We start from the raw sequence: 12,369 nt of genomic DNA on the forward strand, positions 1-12,369 counted from the left end.
CTGTAGTTACTAATGGGTTATTGCTTTTTCTCTTGTACCACATGGATCTGTGCACCAATGACAGCTGTTCTTTCTCTTAACCTATCGCTATCCTCTTATTCTTACACACACCTTCCCACCAATCCCAGGGAAGTTCACTTAGGCCCCTGTAGCAGAATTTTACACTGGTGGGAGGAAATGGGAGTAGCTCAGTCCTAGTCAGATTCTTGTGCAGAGAGGACATAGAACAAGACAGTCCCTGCTGTAGTCAAGTTGGGCCCTGGCTTATGCCAGGTTCCCTGTCAGGGACAGAAGAAACAGTCCAGTGTAGTCTGAGGTGTGGTAGTGGACGCACACACATGGGATGTGAGAACACTCTTTTCTTGAACGCAGCACTTCCACACACTAAGCAGTGCTAAGTACTCTTAGAGAGGACAAGTCAGGGATCATCCTAGCCCACGCCGTGAACAAGCCTAAAGGTGCAGGACAGTATACTGAAGAAAGAGGAACTGATCCGGATAGAGCAAAGTTGCTAGAAGCCTACTTACTCTATCTCGCTGCGCCGATGTAACCAGAAAATTCTGACCACTCTATTCATCCCAGGTAACAAGGTCTGGGGCTTGTGTCACCCTCTAGGATGGGTCGCCCGACACTGGTGGGCAATAGGTGGTGCAAAGACCAAGGAGTCAAAACACAGGCACAAATATTCTCTCTACTCTCAAGTATTCTACTTATTTTACTTCTAAAGTTCCGGCAGAGCACAGTACTACTTTGGGTTGGGACTCTCTCAATGTCCTCCTCTCTACTTCTCTTAACTTACTCTACTTCTCAGCATGCAACCAAGCAAGCACGGCTATTCTACCTGTTAAGCTCTCAGCAAATCTTGTCAGTCAAGTCCAAAGTGTGTTATCAAGCCAAGAGTCTATTGTGTATCACTGTATCAAGTATCCCTGCAGTAAAGAAGAGTTTATTTATTCTAACAGGACTCTGTGATTCTTGTCTAAGCACCTACACAGCCACTGTACTTTCCTTGGGTCATCTCCCCTTTCTGTGGGTGGCGGTACCAATAGTCCGGGTGGGTCACAACTCCACTTCAGACCACCGTGATAAGCGACCAAGGGACCCCCAAACAGCCCGGCAGTTTATTGACCACAGGGGAAGGGGTATAGCCAGCCTCACTAAAATAAAATTAGGTCTGCCTCCATACCTGTGTGCCCAACCGGCACTGGCGTCACGACAGCGTAACACCTGGCTGAGCTATATCTTGACCACCCACTACACCAGTGGAGTCACACAGCCCATCTAGCAGGTGACCGGTTGCGCCACACAGTAGTGCGCCACCACATATAGACTTCCACAAAGTGTAAGAGTGCCTACTGTATTTCTAAAAAGCTATTTTGAAATATGATATAGATGTTCTGATACTTGCTTACTAAGTGAGTAGTACAACCTACGAACTGTATATTACTATCAAAGCAGCTTATCACATATAGTATATAGATATGTTGTATCAAAATTAATATAAGGATATTGATTGCAAATACAGATCTGATATATATTTGGTCAAAGGTCTGAAAAGTTTGAGAAACAAAAGGGATAATGACATATCTGTATATCCCAGCAAGTAACAGGTGAGAAGGCCTATCTCATAGGCTATGTCTGGAACATAGACACCATGTTGAAATCTGCCATATTTGATCAAGGGCAAGTGTTGCCAGTGGGTGGTCATGTAGCATATCAAAAAAGACCAGAATGGTCTCAGAAATCAATTGTAGCAATCAGATTTGCAATATCTTGTATTGTGTCTTAAAAGTCATCAACACAGAAAGTTGCAAAAACAACCGTAAACGTTCCCTCCGAAGCACAGCTATTTGATATGTTCAAAATGTTGTCCCTGGTGCTGAACACAGAGATGAAGATGCTGGATCCAATCATTCTTGCATTATCATTGCAGATATTGCAGATTACAGATCAGGAGTATGCACATAGTTGACAGTGAGTAGGACCGCCCAGTGGACTCCTAAGCTCGCAATAAGCAGAGAATTATGAAAAAACTATTTAAGATATAAAGCATCTATAGCTGCCTATAGATCACACTGCATGGTAAATGTGACCGCTTCCCTTAAATAACTAGCAAAAATAAATAGTGTAACTTTATAAACACGGTCATGGTTGCCCACCAGTGACATCAACCAATCTGGATACGGACTGACGGAATTGCAGTTTGGACATTCTGCTTCATGGGAACTTTACCTTTAAATGACTTCACAATTAACGCAATGCTAAGTGTTCTGTCAGGATGATGCATGGCTGGGATAAACCACTTGGGTGTCACCCTTGTCCATATTACTGTATGTCAGCCCTGTCTACACGGTATTATTATCTTGACAAGTAGACGCATTATAAAGGCTGAATAGGAAAGGAAGTCAGCCGGGTTGAGGCTATATTTACCGCCGTGAAATAATATTTGATTAAAGAGTTAAATGTAGTTTTCTCATTTTCTGGAACCTGTGACTCATAATTTGCTGCTTTATTCCTGACGGAGCTATATACTATGCATGTATATTTAGTGGCGTGTTGCTTATGAGCGGACGCTATATGGCACCATAAAAGGAAGTAGACCATGTCCGGGTAAGAGAAGAGCACACAATCATCCACTCATCAGCCCATTATCCCTCCGACCCTGCAATGTGGACTCAAAGCCTAAACAGGAGAAAACAAGAAAAGACGACATCAAACACATAATAAAGACTATTCATGTCTTTCATATAAGACATCCAGTTATACTGTAAGCAGAGGTCATCATGGCAAAACTAGGGAATACTACAGCTATCTCTCGAGTATTACAGTACCAGACATCTACTGTATCTTACAAGCACAGGAGTCTCCTGACTTTCAGGGAATGTTGGAGATAAAAAAGAAAAAATCAATAATGTTGGATCTAGCAGCAACTAAATCCAAAGACTAAAATCATTTACTGTATTGCAATCTTAGGTATATATATATATATATATATATATATATATATATATATATATATATATATATATATGTTTCTGCTGCTCCCCATAGTGCAGATAGAAGCTGCCATGCCCTGGCAAGACGGGTAACTCAACACTAGGGCAAAAAGTGGTATAGCGACAAAGGTCGAAACCAGGGCCGGACTGGGACTTAAAATCAGCCCTGGCAATCAAACCTCAGCAGCCCACATACCATATCATGGATAGCGTAATTTCCTGTATCAAATTCTGCTTCATTTAGCCGTGTCCCCACTACTCCCTTAAACATGTGAACCCCACCATCAGCACCTAAAAATAATGCTATAACATAATCTGCTGTGGATTTGATGCGGCATATTTATGCATTTATTTCAACTGATTAAATCACAAGCATCAAATCCGCATTGGATTAGGTATGAACGTGCCCTTAAAGGGAACCTGTGGGGTCTATACCAGGTACACAGCTGTAGATCCCAGCGTACAGGTCAGGGACTGGATCTTTAGTCCAGTGTAAACCTCTATAATCATTCTTTCCATTACCAGCTGAAGTGTCACAGAGGTGGAGCCACAGCAGCAACTTCTGCCCCCGCCCCTTCCTGCTCTGGCTGATGGACATATAGGGTGCTGCTGCCGCTGCTGTTGTGGAACTTTAGTTGGTAATGAAAAGGACAATTATAAAAGTTTACAATGGACTAAAGGTCAGTGATATCTCCCTCACACCTGTCTGCTGAGATCTACAGCCCGAGACCTGGTACGGACCTCACAGATTCCCCTTAAAGGAGAAAATCATGGCCACCTTCTTCATGAAACAGTGCCACACTCTTCTTCAGTTTGTGTGAGGTATTGCAGCTCAGTTCCATTGAAGTGAATGGAGCCAAGTTGTAATATCACACACAGTCTGAGGACAGGGTGGTGCTGTTTTTGGACAAAAGTTACTATATTTTTTAAATCCCTTTTATCCTGACTATGTCTGCACTACATATAATGGCGGTATAAGTTGTAAGGTTTTATTCGTTAAAATGTGTCTGCTGGTTGTGATCTCATGTGTAATCAAAGCTACATAATACGCTGCTAGATAGACATTTCCTACTGGATATCTATCTATCTATCTATCTATCTATCTATCTATCTATCTATCTCCTATTATCTATCTATCTATCTATCTATGTCCTATCTCTCTATCTCTCTATCTATCTATCTATCTATCTTATTTATCGATCTATCTATCTCCTATCTATCTATCTGTCTATCTATCTATCTTATCTATCTATCTATCTATCTATCTATCTATCTATCTATCTATCTATCTAGGGATGTAACTACCACTATAGCAGCCATAGCGGCTGCTATGGGGCCCACTACATCAGGGGGCCCCATTGCCTGCTCCTGCAATACACTGGGCCCCTAAGCTGTCATCATTTGCAGCAAAAAGTGGACAGCTTAGAGTCAGTCGGAAAGGAATGGGGGCCCCAATCAAAAGTTTGCTATGGGGCCCAGTCATTTCTAGTTATGCCCCTCTATCTATCTATCTATCTATCTATCTATCTATCTATCTATCTATCTATCTAGAATTTTCTGTGCATGATAATACTGTCATAGTTAATAACACCTGTAAGCAAATATTATTCCCATACTGTGCATGTTACTGCTATACTGTTATTAAGCAAACCCACCAATATTTCCTATACTACCAGTATAACAAATAATATCACCAAACCATGAGCACGGCCATTACCACCACATAATGACTAATACTGCAACACTGTGACTGAATACAATCCACTATATACAACACTAATATTACCAATAATACCAGAATACACAGGACCAGTAATACCATCACACCATGCCCACTACTCTCACCATACGGTGACTGTATACCACTATACTGGCACCAAATAACAGCCAATATATAAAGACCAATATTCTTCCAAAGCAGTGACCATAAAACACAGGTGTCAAACACCAGCCTTCCAGCTGTTACATCACTACAAATCCCATCATGCCTGGACAGCTAAAGCATGATGGGAATTGTATTTTTGCAACACCTGGAAGAACGGAATTTGACACCCCTGATACTGCGGTAGATCCCAGCTGTATAAAGGTTCTGCAGACCTTATAAGTGATTATAGTGCAGTTACATCCTGTCACTCACAGTAGGCGTCTTCTCTGCATGAAGAGCCGTCCACTTTTCCTTTTCTTCTCCATCTATCTCCGGCCGTCATGAAGGCTTCTCTGGCCATGTCTCATCTCCACGGGATCTGCCAGACAGACATTTTAGGCTTCTTGTTCCAGCAACATCCTCATCAATACATCCCTCCATATAGAATAGCCTCCTGCTGCACACCTTTCCATATAGAATAGCCCCCCGTGCATCCCCCCCATATATAGAATAGCCCCCCGTGCACCCCTCCATATAGAATAGCCGCCGTGCACCCCCCATATAGAATAGCAGCCCGTGCATCCCCCCCATATAGAATGGCCCCCCTGCTGTGCATCCCCCCATATAGAATAGCCCCCCGTGCATCCCCCCCATATAGAATAGCCCCCTGCACCCCCCCAATATAGAATAGCCCCCCTGCATCTTCCCAATATAGAATAGCCCCCCTGCATCTTCCCAATATAGAATAGCCTCCCCTGCATCCCCCCAATATATAATAGCCCTCCCCTGCATCCCCCCCAATATATAATAAACCCCCTGCATCCCCCCAATATAGAATAGCCTCCCCTGTGCATCCCCCCAATATAGAATAGCCCCCCCTGCATCTTCCCAATATAGAATAGCCTGCCCTGCATCCCCCCAATATAGAATAGCCCTCCCCTGCATCCCCCCAATATATAATAACCCCTCTGCATCCCCCCAATATAGAATAGCCTCCCCTGCATCCCCCAATATAGAATAGCCCCCCTGCATCCCCCCAATATAAAATAGCCCCCCCCTGCATCCCCCAATATAGAATAGCCCCCCTGCATCCCCCCAATATAGAATAGCCCCCCCTGCATCCCCCAATATATAATAGCCCCCCCTGCATCCCCCAATATAGAATAGCCCCCCCTGCATCCCCCCAATATAGAATAGCCCCCCCTGCATCCCCCCAATATAGAATAGCCCCCCCTGCATCCCCCAATATAGAATAGCCCCCCCTGCATCCCCCCCAATATAGAATAGCCCCCCCGCAACCCCCCAATATAGAATAGCCCCCCCTGCATCCCCCCAATATAGAATAGCCCCCCCTGCATCCCCCCAATATAGAATAGCCCCCCTGCTGTGCATCCACATAAATAAAATAACACACACTTTCTCACCTGTCAACTCGCTCCTGGCAGCTTCTTCCTCCCGGATCTTCGGTCACTGCACCTGCCTCCTGCTGCAGCATGGCGGCGTCTCTCTTCTCTCTCCTGCCAGGTCCTTAGCGGTGCGTCACGGAAGTGACGTCAGCCGCTGGGGGCCTGGCAGAGGTTCCTGCAGACGTGCCTGCGCGTGGCACGTCTGTGACCCCGGGCCGGCCCTGACAACTTCCGGCTACGAAGACCGGCCGGCCACAGGAGTGACTGGCAGGGCCGGGGGCCCTGTCAGTCAGAGGCAGAGCGCGGCCGCTGCAGACTGTGAGCGTTCATCTTGAACGCTCACAGTTTAAGGGCCAGGTCACCGGCCCTCTGCAGAGGCTGAATGAATAGCGCAGCGGCCGGCTGCGCTATTCTTTCAGCCAGTGCTTAGGGCCAGTGCACATGGGGGCCAGGACCAGCAGCCCCCGGATTGGTAATCCTGGCAGCCCAGCGGGCATTTGCCCGCTTTGCCAGATTACCAATCCGGGCCTGGTCGAAACACAGGCACAAGTATTCTTCTTCTTTCAAGTATTCTTCTCAAGTATTCTTCTTCTTCTAAAGTTCTGGCAGAGCACAGTACTACATTGGGTTGACACTCTCAAGACAAACTCCTCTCCACTACTCTGAACTTTCACGACCTACTCTCCTCCACTGCTCTCAAATCACTTTATTCTCTGCACGCAACAAAGTCAGCACCGCTACTCTACGTTCACTGCTTCTACAGTTCTCGTTGCAGATCTAGTCCAGTCAAGTCTAAAGCACTGTCTACTTGTATGCCAACATATTCGTCAGTAAAAGAACAAGTTTATTTATTCTACCAGGACTCAGTGGTTATTGCTATTGCACCTACACAGCAGCTACACCGTTCTTGAGTCATGTCTCCTTTCTGTGGGTGGCGGTACCAACAGTCCGGGTGGATCATCACTCCACTCCGGACCACTGTGATAAGCGCCCAAGGGACCCCTCACAACCGGCAGGTCACCGACCATTGAGCCTCAAAAACTAAAAGCAGGTGTGCCTCCATCCGTTACAGGAATTCCACGTCTGTGTTCCGTGCAGAACACGGAATATGTGAATGCGGTCTAAGTCTGACACACTGCTCTCTGCTGACATCTCCCCATAGCAAATCCTGCTCTGGAGAGTTCCTGTCTCGGACAGAGGTGTAAGCACTGTGTCAGACTAAAAAGAAAACATTTCCTGCAGGACATACAGCAGCTGATAAGTATGGGAAGACTTGAGACTTTTAAATAGAAGTAAATTACAAATCTATATAACTTTCTGAAACCAGTTGATTTGAAAGAAAAAGATTTTTACTTGACAACCCCTTTAACACCTTAACCTCTTAACGACGCATGACGGGTATACCCGTCATGTGGCCATTAAGTGTAAACAGAGAAGGCTCCCGGCGTGAGCCCTCTCTGCAGCCCGCGGTTGCTATGTGCAGCCAGGGACCGCGGGTATTAGCCGGCGCGGCCGATCGCCGCGGCTGGCTAATTAACTATTTACATGCAGCTGTCAAAGCTGACAACTGCATTTGAATAGCAGCTGTTCCCCCTGTCCCTGGTGTCTAGTGGGGGTTTTCCCCCCCGCGATGCGATCGCGGAGGGGAGATCACTTGTAGTGAGTCGGCCAGGGCTCAGCGTCGCTCCGACGCTGTTCCCGGCTCGGCAATTTATTCAGATGGTCTGCTGCAGACCATTATAATAGAGCCATGATCTGATGGATCATTGCTCTATTATATACACAGGATTGATCTCAATGGGAGATCAGTGCTGTGTATATAGAAGTCCCCCAGGGGGCTTCATATTACTGTAAGTGAAAGTAAAAAAAAAAGTGTTTTTATTAATAAAAAATCCCCTCCCCTAATAAAAGTTTGAATCACCCCCCTTTTCCCATTTTACAAATAAAAATAAATAAATAAACATGTTTGCTATCACCGCGTGCGTAATCGCCCGAACTATTAATTAATCACATTCCTGATCTCACACGGTAAACGGCGTCAGCGCAAAAAAAATCCCAAAGTGCAAAATTGTGAATTTTTGGTTGCATCAAATCCAGAAAAAATGTAATAAAAAGCGATCAAAAAGTCGCATATGCGCAATCAAGGTACCGATAGAAAGAACACATCATGGCGCAAAAAATGACACCTGACACAGCCCCATAGACCAAAGGATAAAAGCGTTATAAGCCTGGGAATGGAGCGATTTTAAGGAACATATATTTGTTAACAATCAGATAATATAAAAGTTATGTTACATATCGTTGTAATCGTAACGACTTGAGGAACATATATAACAAGCCAGTTTTACCATAGGGCGAACGGCGTGAAAATGAAGTACCCCCAAAGAAAAATAATTGCATTTTTTTTTCAATTTCACTGTGCACATAATTTTTTTCTGGTTTCACAGCATCGTTTATGGAAAAATTCAGCCTGTCATTGCGAAGTACAATTAGTGACGCAAAAAATAAGGGCTCATGTGGGTCTGTAGGTGTAAAAATGCAATTGCTATAGCCTTTTATACACAAGGAGGAAAAAACGAAAACGCAAAAACGAAAGTTAGCCCGGTCCTTAAGGGGTTAAGGACATAGTGGATTTCGAATAAGCCAATTCATAATTTTTTGCGCCACAAACTCTAGTTTTTTTTAGTATCATCTTTTAAAATATCTTTCTTTTTAATATTTTTTTCTGATAAATAACGTGACAAAAAATAAATCTGCAATCCTGGCGCATTTTTCCTTTTTGTTTACGTCGTTCAGCATGCAAAAATATAATTGGTATAGTTTAATTGATCGGACAATTGCTCATGCTACGATATATAATATTTTTATTGAATTTTTGTGTTTTATATATAAAGTGATAAAGGGGGAGGGGCTATATCATATTTTTTAAACTTTTTTTCTTCTTTACTTTTTAAGTACCCGTAGTGGATTATTTCATACAAGCACTAAATTGCATACACTGGTCAGTGCTATGCCATTGCATAGCATTGATTTGTATTATTGGCAGTCTTTACATCGAGCCTGTTTGTGGCAGACTTTATGTGAAGATTACTAAGATGAATGCACAGAGATTAGTGTTAGACCTTCATCAATCAGTTAAAATGATTGGGATTGTTCCTGTCACTGTCTGATCGGGACCCCCGCAGTGTGACTGCAGGAGCTGCGGATTTAAAGTGGGTATCAGGATTAGAATAAGCACAGCTACTTACTTGCAAAAGCAACACCACCCCTGTCAGGTTGTGGGTGGTATTACAGTTCATCTCTATTTACTTTAGTGGAACTGAGCTGCAAAACCCACACCCACACTGAGAACAGGAGTGGTAAACCTTGAAGAAAGCGACCAGTTTTTTTTTAAGCCAGTATAACCCCTTTAAGGATAATACAGTGGTACCTTGGTTTAAGAGTAACTTGGATTGAGAGCATTTTGCAAGAAGTGCTCATAGTTCAAAATTGTAACTTGGTTTAAGAACATTGCTTTGGTTTAAGAGCTCCCTGTACTGGTTGGGAGTGGGAGGGGAGGAGGGGCATGGTCTGCATTGGATGGTCTACAGGACTGTACTCTGACCCAGGAAGTCTTCCTCACCTTCCAAATCATGGCATATCCACTTCAGGCTGGGGCTTGCATGAGGAAACAGGACTGTGGAGGTAATCTCTTGATAGCTGTAACCTATCTATGTGCCCACATCTGCCCTGCTCATTCATTTTATGCTCCCTGCAGTCTCTGTCAGCTCTTGTGTTTCCCATCCACTCCCTTTCTGCTATAATGTGCCTGCACTTACACTCAGCCATTCACACTGCTGTATAGAAAAGTTTCTGTCACTATCCTCCCACACGGCTGTGATTCTCGCTTCCTGATTTGTTTTACATGTTATTTAGAATTTTAAAAAATCATTATTTTTGGGGTGTGGAACCAATTTTCTGCATGAGAAAATTTACTTTGGTTTAAGAGTGATTTGGATTACAAGCATAGTCCCAGAAAGAATTATGCTCATAATCCAATCCAAGGCATTACTGTATTTATTTACAATCCTATAGTAAATTTTTTGAAAACCCCTATAGGGTGGGTTCACACATAACGTATTGCAGCGAATTTTACGATGCAAGTTCACAACGAAATCCGCTGCGTAGAGATGAGCGAACCTTGAGCATACTCGAGTCGATCCGTACCCGAACTTTCGGCATTTGAAGCGGCAGCCCCCTTTACTTTCTGCGGCCCGGTACATACATTACTAGTCCGTGCTCTAGCTTGCTTCGGGGGTTCCTGTGCCAAGTTGCAGTCACTGATTGGCTGACATCCAAACGCCGGGAGCCCCTGAAGCAAGCCGGAGCGTGGATGGGTAAAAAGTGGTAGTGGTAGGTTAGAGGGGTTATCCAGCACTACAAAAACATGGCCATTTTCCCCCCTACTGTTGTCTCCAGTTCAGGTGCAGTTTGCAATTAAGCTCCATTTACTTCAATGGAACTGAGTTTCAAAACCCCACCCAAACTGGTGACAAGAGAGGGGGAAAGTGGCCATGTTTTTGTTGCGCTGGATAACCCCTTTAAGCTAGTTGGGGCTTTACATCCTGGCAGCGGAATGAAAAATCTGCAGCGAATATGTAAACCCATGACAGTACCGGGAATTGCAGCAGATTTTGCTGTGGTACCCAAAGCATGAAATCCACTGCAATCCAGTATGTGTGAACTCGACCTAAGGCTGTGTTTACACAAAGCAGTAGTGTGCCATGCAGAAAACAGCATGAATTTAGTGATGGCTGTTTTTTTTGGGTTGTGTGGTTTTCACATGGGAAACATTAATAAGAATTGCACAGCCACAAACCACTGAACAAAACCATGCCCACTGTGGTGAAAAGCATCAGGTTTGGCAACATGGCATATGTGAACCCTTAGGGCAGGTTCACACAGGAAAAAAGTGCACCCGCCTGAAGTGCTGCCATACAGATCTCACAGGCCTTGAAGCTCCCACTGACCTCAGCGTCAGCTTTGGAACTGAACTGAAGAAAAGTCATTTGTCACTACTTTTTGGCACGCTTCCCCCGCTACCATTCAATGGGCGAGTAACCAATACAGTTGTGACTTAGCTGTTTACATAATAGCCAAGCTACAAAGAAGTCGCAGTCTAGTCAAATGCTAATTTGAGGTAATTGATAGCAAAGTTATGTGCGACTTGTGACCTATGATTAAAACGTTGATCTAGATTCAATGGGGAGATTTATCAAACATGGTATAAAGTGAAACTGGCTCAGTTGCCCCTAGCAACCAATCAGATTCCACCTTTCATTTCTCACAGACTCTTTGGAAAATTAAAGGTGGAATCTGATTGGTCGCTAGGGGCAACTGAGCCAGTTTCACTTTACTCCATGTTTGATAAATCTCCCCCAATGTTTTTTTGCACCCAACCCCATTTACTAACACTATACAGGTGTGTTCACACATTCAGGCTTTTAAACAGCAATCACCGAATGCAAAGTCATTTTAGCCAGAGGCTAAAAGAGGAGAAGCCTCAGTCTTTCCTTTATACATGCGCTCCATGTGTGATCTATTCCTCGCTTTATATTTAATAATTGCAATAATAACCCTGAACGTGTGTGCACACCCCAACCAGACCCACCAGCATAAGTGACAATTCTGCCGGCAATTACTACTTTATTACCTAGAACTAGAGATGAGTGAACCGAGTTCGGGTTCGAGTCCATCCGAACCCGAACGTTCGGTATTTGATTAGCGGGGGCTGCAGAACTTGGATAAAGCTCTAAGGTTGTCTGGAAAACATGAATACAGCCAATGACTATATCCATGTTTTCCACATAGCCTTAGGGCTTTATCCAACTTCAGCAGCCACCGCTAATCAAATGCCGAAAGTTCGGGTTCGGATGGACTCCAGCATGCTCAAGGTTCGCTCATCTCTACCTAGAACCCATCCAGACTGGTGACTGTGCATTTGCATAGTGCTTCTCCCTGACTTTCTTGCCTATAACCTACAAGCTGCAACATGTAACAAAACCGCTTGTTCCAATGTTCAATAAACCCGGTGATCCTCATGTGCAGATCACTAGAGGGAGCC

Source organism: Dendropsophus ebraccatus, chromosome 6 (assembly GCF_027789765.1).
Source record: "Dendropsophus ebraccatus isolate aDenEbr1 chromosome 6, aDenEbr1.pat, whole genome shotgun sequence".
In the NCBI taxonomy this organism is placed as follows: Eukaryota; Metazoa; Chordata; class Amphibia; order Anura; family Hylidae; genus Dendropsophus; species Dendropsophus ebraccatus.